This window comes from Pteropus vampyrus, unplaced genomic scaffold (assembly GCF_000151845.1).
Source record: "Pteropus vampyrus isolate Shadow unplaced genomic scaffold, Pvam_2.0 Scaffold177, whole genome shotgun sequence".
Lineage (NCBI taxonomy): Eukaryota > Metazoa > Chordata > Mammalia > Chiroptera > Pteropodidae > Pteropus > Pteropus vampyrus.
The window spans coordinates 400027-411478 of NW_011888958.1; the positions used below are offsets into that span (position 1 = coordinate 400027).

The 11452-nt window shown below is 37.3% G+C and overlaps 1 protein-coding gene across 1 annotated transcript in view; it reads right to left on the reverse strand.

Moving 5' to 3' along the window:
- Positions 1-1403: 1403 nt before the first annotated feature.
- The window catches only part of TTLL5 (tubulin tyrosine ligase like 5), a 226136-nt gene continuing 216087 nt past the window's right edge, over positions 1404-11452 (reverse strand). The window contains exon 34 of the mRNA XM_023537039.1: positions 1404-2055. The gene's annotated coding sequence lies outside the window, so the exon portion shown is untranslated. The remainder of the gene's footprint in view (positions 2056-11452) is intronic.

Here is an 11452-nt window from a genome sequence, read left to right on the forward strand (position 1 = left end):
CTCATAGGACATCCCTAAAACACTGGCTTGTGGTTCATCCTAAGGAACCAAGGCAATGAGATGTGTTTCCTGAAATATCCCAAAGAAAACAGAACACACTGTGATTCCAAATGTTCTTTCTGTGTTAGAGCTCTACTCTTATCTTAATCAGCAGATACAAATAGGGGCAGGGGTCTGATGTCCATCCTCCCCATTCCACAAGTCACTGATAGGCACTGCAGAAATTTGAACCATTGTCTGTCTGTCTTCAGAAATAACACTTGTTTGGAGGGAGGAGGTAAGGGTTAGGCAATGACATTGCTGTTGGAGGGAGGATCCTAGGATCCTGGTTTATTACCAAGAGAAGCCTAGTACCAGTAAAAATGACTTGAATGTACTTGGGTAAATGAAGGGAGAGATCTGGAGTCTGGTCTTACCACTTGATCAGCAGATGAATGCAGGAAATTAGCTCGAGGATTCAATTCTCATTGGTTACCGAGGGTAATGCCAAGCACTCTAGTTGGTCTAAAAGTTCTTTTACTGGGATTACACACTCTTATCCTTTTTCACAGGATCCATATGCTGAGTCTGATCAACTACCTTATTTCCCAATTCTAAATATCAGCAGGGACTATGAAGGAATTCTAATTTGTCTCCTAACCAATCCACAACCAAGTTAGCAAACAGTTAAGATGGTCCTCGAATGACAGCCAGCAGTCCCAGGAACATCTGTAACACATTCTCTCATTTCTCTTGCAATTGGTAGGCCTCATCCTTTACATGCAAACAAAATGCTTCCATGCACTCAAACCTTTGTTTTCATTCACTAGGAAGGCAACAAATTCCCCTTTCTCTTTGGTTTTTGGGTGTCATTTTTCTTTTGGGCTTTCAATGCTGAGTCTATAGCACATGGTTGGAGAAACCCCAGACTCTGGATTCTCACTCGATAACTCGCTAGGGCAGCTAAGTCAATCCTTTGGTGGTGTCTGCTGCCCACCTTTCAACTTTTTCTCCAGCAGAAGCCAGAGAGAGGAGCTGGGAAAGATGAGGAAGCGAGAGAACAGAGGACAGGCAGGTAGGAAGCAGCCAGGCTGCGCTGCGTCACTCCGATGAACTGTTTAGGTAAACAAGGTGCACCTGGATACAGATTCACACGCCCCTTGAGGACCTGTCTACTGTGGTCTGATAATGGAGACATTTGCACAGACCGGCCTCCCAGGTGCGGGAGCTGCCCTGGGGGAACAGCCTGGACCCACCACCTGCTGAAAGAAAACGTAAGAATAAAACATCTCTTTATAGCTCACATTTCTAAAATGAAGTTTAAAAAATTGCTCAGCGATGAAATAAAATGAGAAGTTGGTCCCATCTCAGTCTCGTTTGTGAATACTGATTGTTGGGAAATTAGTAAATGGAAAAAAAGAAAATAAAAATAGAATTACTTTATTAATTTTAGAAATCAGTAATTCCAAAGGGTGCCTTTACCATGGCTCAAGTGGTCAGCAGCACACCGACTCTTCTCCGCTCTCCGCGAAACTTGGGATGGAAGCTTCCCTCCTCTCCCCAAACCCTCTGAAAAGGGAAGAACAACTTTGGTAGATAATGTTTTGGGGATTTTAGGCTTGTAGGAAGTAAAGCTTAATACTGCAATCTGGAAAAGAAGAGGAAGCAAAATGCAAATAGCCAAAGAGCCTCTTTTATATCATCTCTGTGTGGTAGCAGGAGAGGGACAGAGAAGACCTAAGCAGGTTGGGGGAGGGGGGAAAGGGGTAAAAGATACACGTGTGCTCTGACGGGGTATATAATGCATCAGTTGAATGTCCCCACTGCCAAGTTCCATCAAAATCCAGCTGATGTGTTTTCCTGTCATCTCAGTAAAAGTCTGGATTGGATGACTGGCAACAATCTACTGCCACTTCTGCTTGAAGGCTCTGGGGACTGAGGCAGCAAAAAAATACTATGGACCCCTTGCAGCGCTGGTGGATGCTTCACCCTCAGTCACGCACCCAGGAGCAGCGGGAGTAGTGAATAGGTTCTTCCTCCGCATGTTTCTGGTTCATCTTTTAGTGTGAGCAGGATCTGAAGAGAGAAAATCAACCACTAAGTGACTGAAATGAGAGTGTGGGGTTTTACTTATTTACAGCAATGTCTGCTTTAGTTAGGGGAACTGAAGATAAAGAAGTTGTGGTCCAATAAATGAAGTTCATCTTGAACTAGAAAACTTTTCGTTTTAACCACTTTTATTGGAAACCTTTCTAAATACTCCTATTCTGCTGCTGCTCCCTTCTTGTACAGTCCTTAGTATCTTTTCTTTGCTTTTTTCCTGGATAAGAACATTTTATCCCTTTTGCTTCTTAAATAGAAGATGCTAAATATGTTAACCTTTTCTAGAAACTCAGGGTCAGCATTATTAGCATTCAAGATTGAACTGCATGGAAAAACTGCTCCGAGTTTGCCTAAATCTTCCCTCAATGTCAGGCTGTTGGATAACGCTGTGCTTGGTACCCCTGTCGCCATCCCTATAACGGATCTACACCCCACCACCCACCCGGTTTAAGAAGAGGAACATCTTTAAACCCCGAATCACCCGTGAGGTAACCCCAATTCCTTCTCCTACTCACCATCCTGAATTTCGTGTTTCTCTTTCTCTTCTTCACGTTTTAATAACAGGGTTATTTACTACATATACTTATATTCCCTAAATATTATATTGTTTAGTTTTATGTGGTTTTGAATTTTATACTGCTGCTGTGACTATTCTTATACGTGATCCCAACACACAACTGGAAGAATTTCGTTAGATATATACTTCGGAGTGGAATTGCCAGGTCATGAATACTTGCATCTTTAACTCTCTACAAATAATGCTGTATTATTTTCTAAAGTGGTTGTACCAATTTATCACCCTGCTGGCAGTGGATGAGTTTCCCTCACTTCTCCAGTTCCTCTACGTGTGGGGGAATTGTCTTGAGTTTGAAATTTTTGCCAATCAAATGAGTATCCTACTGTGTTTTTAATTAGTATTTCCCTGATGAGGGATGAGGTTGAAGATCTTTTCAAGTTTCTACTGCGCGTACGTGATTTTTCTTCTGAGAAATGCCTTGACATGCAGTCTGGCTTATTTTCTTGTTGAACTGCTGTTTATTAACCTTTTTAAAACAACTTTATTGAGATATAAGTCACATACCATATAATTCACCCACGTAACATGTACAATTCAGTGGCTTTTAGTATATTCAGAGTTATGCATCTATCACCACAATCAGTTCTAGAACATTTTCACTGAAAGAAAATGAAACCACATACCTCTTAGCCATCACCCCCACACATCTCATCCCCCAGCTCTAGGCAACCACTCATCTACATTCTGTCTCTACAGATTTGCCTATTCTGGACATTTTATATAAGCAGAAATGTATAAGCAGATTTGCCTATTCTGGACATTTTATATAAGCAGAATCATACAATATGTGGTCCTTTGTGTCTAGCTTCTTTCACTTAGCATGTTTTCAAGGGTCATCCATGTTGTAGCATATATCATTACTCTTTTTATGGCTGAATAATATTCCATTCTGTGTATATACTACATTTTATTTATTCACTCATCAGCTGATGGGCATTTGGGTTGTTTCCACCTCTTGGCCATTGTTAAAAATGCTGCTATAAACATTCCTGTACAAGTTTTTGTTTAGACATATGCTTTCATTTCAGTTGGGTATAAACATAAGAGCCGAATTGCAGGGTCATATGGTAACTCTACATGTTTAATGGTTTGAAGAACTGCAAAACTGTTTTTCCAAAGCAGTTGCACCATTTTACAGTCCTATCAGGAATGTACGAAGGTTCTAATTTCTCTACATCCTCACCAACACTTGTTATTGTCTTTCTGTTATAGTTGTCCTGGTGGGTGTGAAGTGGTATTCTGCTGTGGTTTTGATTTGCATTACCCCAGTGGCAAATGATGTCAAGAATCTTTTCGTATGCTCATTGACATTATATCGTCTTTGGAGAAATGTCTGTTCAGAATCTCTGCCCATTCACAAAATTGAGTTGTCTTTTTTATTATTGAGCTGTAAGACTTCTCTATATATTCTAAACACAAGTCCTTTATTACATACATGATTTGCAGCTCCCATTCTGTGGCGTGGCATTTCACCTCCTTGACAGTGTCTTCTGAAGCACAAAATTTAAAAACTGTGATGATGTCCACTTTGTGTATTTTTTTCTTTTGTTATTTATCCTGTGGATGCCATATCTAAGAAACTGCTTATCGATTTTGAAAGTTCTTTGCTTAATATCTTGGATACAATTTCTTGGTTTTGTGTGTTACAAACACCTTCACCTAGTTTGTGACTTGTCTCTCCATTTTCTTTATGGCATTTTTTTTAAGGTTGCTTCATAATTTATTAATTTATAAGAAAAATACTACCCAGAGATAAAAATTAGATCGCATTTAGATGCACATTTAATAAGCGACCTTTTCAGAAAATGGTTTTTTAAAAATGTTAAGACTTCCAGAAAATCCAGGAGTCACCATAAAAATGGATGGTCTCTTATATAAAAAAACTTTTTCAAATAAAAAATTTCAAATGTACACAGAAAATGGATAGTATAAGACACCTCCACGCTCTGTCATCTACCTTTGCTAATTATCAATAATCTACCTTGTTTCATCACTCTCTTCAGGTTTTTTTTTTCCTGGTGTCCTTCAAAGTACACCCAAGATAACACATTGTTTTACCCATAAATACTTCAGAATGTATCTCTCATGGATAAGGACTTAAGGAAAAAAGGAAAACAAACCAAAAAAAAAAAAAAAGAAAAGAAAAGAAAACACACCGCATAATATTGTGCTGGTATCTTCGAATATAAGGTGTTAATTCGAACAAAGTCAAATTTATCAGTTTTCACCTTTATAAGTCTGTATTTTTGGGGTCTAATTTAAGAAATTCTTCCCTTATACCATGGTCATAATGATATTGTCCTATAATGTCTTATAAAAGATGGACACTTTTGTCTTTCATATTTAAGTCTTAATCCAACCTTGTGTACTGTGTAAAGCAAAGATCTAATTTCGTTTTCCCACATAATAATGAACTGTGCTAGCATTCTTTATTTAAAAGTCCGTCCTTTCCACCTTTAACTGCAATGCCTCTCTGTCATTAATTGTTTTCATAAAGGACACCAGTTTTAGGGTTCTCTATCCTGTGTCAAGCATGCTCTCTTAATTACTTAGCGTGATAAAAATCTTGATAAGAATGTTTGGTATCTCTTATTTCTATTCTTTAGGAGTACAGGGTTATTCTTGGCCTTTTTCTCTTCCATGTAAATTTTAGAATCAGCTTGTCAAATTAAAAAACAACAACTAACACCCTCTCAAATCTATAGATCAGTTTTGGGGAGAACTGACATCTTTACCAAACTGACTTCTAATCTATGAACATGTATATCTCTCCATTAATTTTTTATAAAAAGTGATTCTCAATAAGGTTTTGTAATATTTTAAAATATTATACATTAAATATTATACTCTCACAAATTTTTTGTTAGAGTTTTTGATTATACCACCTTTGATACAAATTGTACCTTTTCTATAATCACGTGCTCTGTTTGTTGCTGATGTATAAAAATGTAACTGATTTTGAAAAACTCTCTTATGAAGCTAATAATTTATTTGAAAGTTCTTTTTGGGTTTCCAATCAGACAAATCCATTGTGAGAATAATGACAAATTTGCTTCTTTCTATCTTTCTGATTCCTATGTCATTTCCTTGTTTTTCTTCACTGACCAGGCCTTCCAGTCCAACACTTAGTAAAGTGCTGTCTTGCTCTTCATCTTAAAGGGAATGAACACTTTCAGTCTCCCAATTAACAGTGTGATGGTTACTGTTGGCTTTTTGTAAAAATACTTTATTATTAGGTTCCCTTATATTCTCAGTTAGCTAAGATTTTTTTTTTAAGTCACAAGGATACTGAATTTTATTAAATGCTCATTCTGTGTCCATTGACAGGAGCCTACGATTTTCTCCCCTTTAATTAATTAGTCAATTTTTTAATATTAAACAATCCTTGAATCTCTGGGATAAATCAAACTTGACCATGATGTACTATCTATCTTTTTTAGCATTGTTGGACTCAGTTTGTTAACATTTTATTAAAAATTTTTCGTATTTATATTGACAATTAAGATCTTGTAACTTTCGAACCTTTTGGGGGACTGTCCCTGCTAGGTTTTGATATTAAGATAATAAGAATTGGCAAGTGTTCCCTCTTTTCCTCTATCTGGAATAGTCTGTATGAGATTGGTAAAACCATAAAAGCCTGGTGTTATATCTGTGAGAGAATTTTTGCTCTTGATTCAATTTCCTAATGATTAAAGGACTATTTGGGCCTTATATTTCTTCTTGAATAAATTTTCGTAAGTTAAATACTGAAAGTGTATTCACTTCACCAAAGTTTTAAAGACGTATCAGCAAAAAGTTATTCATAATATCTTCCTACCATCTGTTTGATCTCTGAGGCATACGTAGTGTTCCTATTCGTTCCTCTTGATTGTATATTTTTTATTTTATTAATATCTTCTTTTATCCTTATTACTTTTCTTCACTTTTTTACTTTTTTTGGATTTATTTTGTTTTTCACTTTCTTAAACCAGATACTTAGCACATTAACATTTAGCCTCTCCCCTCTCCTTACTGTAAGTATAAATTTTCCTTTAATATTGCTTTAGCTATATTCCTAAGGTTTTGATAAATAATATTTTCTAATTCTATGACTTTCTTGATGAGTTAACTTTAATTTCTAAACATATGAGGATTTTCCAGTTAACTTTTTGTTATCGCATTATGATCAGGGAATGTAGTCTTTGAAATACAATTTAAGGCCTAGTACATAGTTTCTGCAAATACTCCATGGATGCTTGCAAAGAATGTATATTATGTATTTATTAAGTGGGATGTTCTACACATATCTACACAGATCTGCTAATTGTGTGGTTCAAATTTCCTAACACATAACTGATTTTCAGACTGCTTGATCTACCAATTACTGAGCTACATTAAAACATTCCAATATGAAGGTGAATTTATCTTATTTCTCTTTGTGGTTCTGTTAATTTTTTGCCCAATGTATTTTTTTTTCCATAAATATGCATTTTATTTAATTTTAAAAATCAGTAAATATCCTAGTTAAAATAAGTCACCAAGAAAAGGTTAAATACTTTGCTGGCAAATCTTTAGAACTTTCAGCCATAATATAGTCCCCTTTTTTATTTCTCAATGTGCTTTTTGCCCTAAAATCTATTTTGTCTGATGAATATAGCTACAACCTCCTGGTATATCTTTTTCTAACATTTTTCTTTTATCTTTCTTATATTCTTATGTTTTAGATATGTCTCTTTTAAACAACCTGAAAGTGGATTTTTTAAAAATCTATGCTGACAATATATATATTCATTTCTGGTTGGCCATTTCCCGCCACCTCTACTGCTCCTACCTTGCCCCTGCCGGATGGAGCAGCCATGAAGCTTTGTTAAATCCAAGATCAGCTCATGCACTCCTCGGCCCAGAACTCACTGATGGCTCCTACTTCACTCAAAAGAAAAGTGCAAGTGCTTTCCTTGGCTCACTGGGTCCTTCATGATCTGGGCCCTCTTCATCTTATGAGTCTCATCTATTCCCACTCTCCTCCTTGTTCCCTACACTGCAGCCCTACTGGCCTGTCTGTATTTCCCAAACACAGCAGCTGTGATCCCTCTTCAAAGCATGTGCTCACATTGCTGCCTCTGCCTGGAATTCTCTTCCCTAGATATCCACTTGCTTACTCCCTCATCTCATTTAGGTCTTTACTCAAATACCACTCTTCCTGACTACCCCTGCTTAGAATAGTGACTCTGCTCATTCTCTATCGTCTTTCACGGCTTTATTTTCTCTAGAACACTCACTACTATCTAATAAATTATTTTTGTTACTTATTTGGTTTGTCATCTATCTCTCCTATTAGGGATTATGGGCTGTTTTGTTCATTGATGTGCCTAGTACTAGAGTAGTGCTTAGCACATAGTAGATGCTCAGTAAATATTCGTTGATTCAGTCTTTGACTTTAACTGGAACGTTCAATCCACTCACGTTTTTGTAATTACTAATATTTTTATTTCTACTGTCTTAAGTTGCGCTATTTGTTCCACCTTTTCTGTGTTTTCTTTTCCTTATGGATTTATTATTTTTTTCTCATTTCATTTCTACTACTTTGGAAGTTTTATATTTCTATTCTTTTACTAGTTACTCTATTCATTTTTGCATTTGTATATATTAACTACGTAAAGCTGAAATTAATCAATATCTTTAACCTTTTCATAAAATCAAGTTAGACTATAATAACTAGGATCGTACCCTCCTCCTTGATTCACACGACACTGGTGTTGAATATTTTCATTCTTTCCTTCCCTCCTTTTTAATCTCACAAGAACATTATCATCATCTTATTCGTTATGTGTATATTTGCCCATATTTTTACACATTCTTTGCTCATAATTCCTTCTTGCATTTCAGACCTTTTTCTGGTCTCTCCTTCCTCTATTGGAAATATGTTCCTTAGAATCTTTCCTTTTGTGAAGGTTTACTAGTGACCATTTTTTGAGGGAAAATGTTTTGATTTGATCCTCATGCTTGGAAGATCTTTTTGCTTAAAATACATTTCTGCTTTGTAATCATTTTCTTTCATCAATGGCAACATTACACCGTATTTTGGTTTCCCCTATTGCTGCTGAGAAGTATGCCATCAATCAAACTGGCAGTCCTTCAGTAAACCTTTTCACTCCAGCTGCTTTTAACATCTTTGTCTTTAGTATTGTAGTTTCAATATGGTGTCTCTAGGTATGGATTTCTTGTGATTCACTGCAATTTGTGTATCTTTCATTAGTTTTGGAATTTTTTAACTCTTCAAATATTGTCCCTGTCCTATTTTTTTCTTTCCAGGACTCTAATTAGATATCTATTAGGCCTTCTCACTTGGTTTTTCACCGCTTTTTCTTTCTGTGCTGCATTCCAGATAATTTCTTTAAATACATCTTCGAGCTTATTGAGCCTCTCTTCAGCTGGGTCTAATCTACAGTTAAGCCCATTTGTTGATTTTTAAGCATCAATTGCACTATTTTTTTTTAACAAATTGACAAATACTACTTGGTTCTTTTTCATATCTGCTTGGTCATAATTTTAATCTCTTGGTTTTACTCACACTTTTACTTCTTCCTTTAATTTCTCTAAATGTATGAGAAAATGTATATATATTTTTATTGTATATCTGGTAATTTCAATACCTTAGTCTCTGCAGGTCTAATATGGTTATCTGTCATTTTTGCTGGCTTTTGCTTATGGTGCCATGTTTCCTTTTTGTTTTTGTGTGTCTGTTTTCCCTTTTGTTTTTGATTTTAAACTGTTACCTCACAGTTCTTAGAACTTTAACTATGGGAATTATTTGAAATTTGAGATGAAGGAGGATTCCTCCAGAAAAAAATAAGCATTTGATTCTATTAGGCGCCTAGAACCACTAACTAGTTTAGGACCACCTTAAACTAAATTCTCAATCTGAAGTTTTTTCAGGGCACCTAGGGAGTATGAATTCATGTCTAAGCTTACATGAGGGTAATAATAAATGATCAGAGTAGAGTACCCTACACCATATCTCACTTAGCACCAAGGTTCAAATAGGTAATTTTCTTTCAGTTTCTGAGGGAGTGGATGTAAGGTGGGAGGGGAGGGTTTATTTCTGGTCGACCTTTACATGGAGAATATAGCCCTTTGGGGTTCCATCTTTATATGATGGGTCTCTCACTAGACTCTCCTCTCCACCTTGGGATTTGCCCATTGCCCTCACACACTGCTATAATTCTGGTCTAGAGCTGCTTTAATAGCCACTCCTGCCAGGTGACCCATTGCTGGGGTCCTGAGGGAAGGAAAGGCACACAAGGACAATAAATCCGCCCCCACCGCCCCAACCACTTCTATGGCCATGATACAGCCTTTTTTTCTGTAGGTCTTTGAAAAACCAGTCAATGAAGTTAACTCATCTTCTTTTTTGTGTTGCTGTCTTGGCTTGGAAATTCTTTTTGTTTGGTCAAATGTCTATGGATCATACTATTTATACACTTACTTGGAGTTTATCAAATAAACGAAGTTACATCTTATTAGGTTAGTTCTAAAGTCAACGAGCAACACAAACATAAAATAACATGAGAATTACTCTTAAAACTCTTAAAGCACCTGTAAAATACATTATACTGGTCTGGCAACTCTCAGAGTCCGACAAACCCAATTTTTCTCCTGGCCTGCTGTCCTTCCATTAGCACCAGGTTAAAGTGGCTGGCGTGTGTTACTTTAACACAGTGAATAAAAATATTTTTAAACATTGTGATTGACATTTGCCAAGGTGAAATACACTACAAGAGGCACCTGGGAATGGAGAACTACTGCGGGACCAGCAGATTCGCATTCCAGGCTCATTCTGAGGCTTAAGTTCCCTGAAAGGAATGGTGGAGAGACTTTCCTTAACTATCTAAAAATCACTATTGCTTTCACTTTTTGGGGGGATGAGGGACTTTATCTTACGCGTATCACTCATTTCCTCTACTACACCGTTTTAAGTGCAGAGACCACATTTTACAAATCTTCACGTGACCTGAGCTCCCAACATTTTGCCATGTAAATATTTACAGGGGGGCTGCTGGGTAAATATTTGACTGACTGATGTGGGAAATGAGCATTAGCAGGGTTCCCTATGGGTAGCAAAAGACTTCCAGCTAACGGTGCAAACCATGGACCTGCAAACAGCGAAAGGCCTGGTGTGATGAGCAGCAACCCACCCTCTGGCCCAGGCTCCTTCCACCTGCCAGCCGTGTGAAGGAAAGGGATGTAGAGTTTCAGTGAGATCATCTGACTCGTGGCTTTTGCAGTGGAGAAGACACAGAGCATTCATGACCTCTAGGCCAGTAAAGAAGGCCCAGACCTCAAACATTATGAGCATATAAATGGAGTCGTTTTTACCCCTACAAGGTCTGAGGTGAATAAGAATAATAAAATTAAAATTTTCATTTTTAAAACTGCCTAAATGCAAAGACTTTATAAATGGTCCTTGTTGGATTTGCCCCTAAGGTCTTTCCAATGGATCAGAGTGGCCCCGGTAGCGTCTTCTCACAACATTTTGGTTTGATAGGAAAGAGGATGAATGAATCAATTTATTTATATCCTGAGTGACATTAGGAGAAAGGGACAGCTGGAGAATGAGGGCCAACCTGCTGGCCCCTCACCTTCCTGGGCACAGCTCCAGTATGTAGGAATGAACAACACAGGCACAAGAGCATCAGATCCATTTCATGAAACCCTGCCTGGGTGACACAAAGGCGCCGGGCACAGCTGCAAGGGGTCTGTGTTCAGAGCCAAGGCAGCCCCTGAGTCACTCTGAAATGCGGCCACACGGGAGAA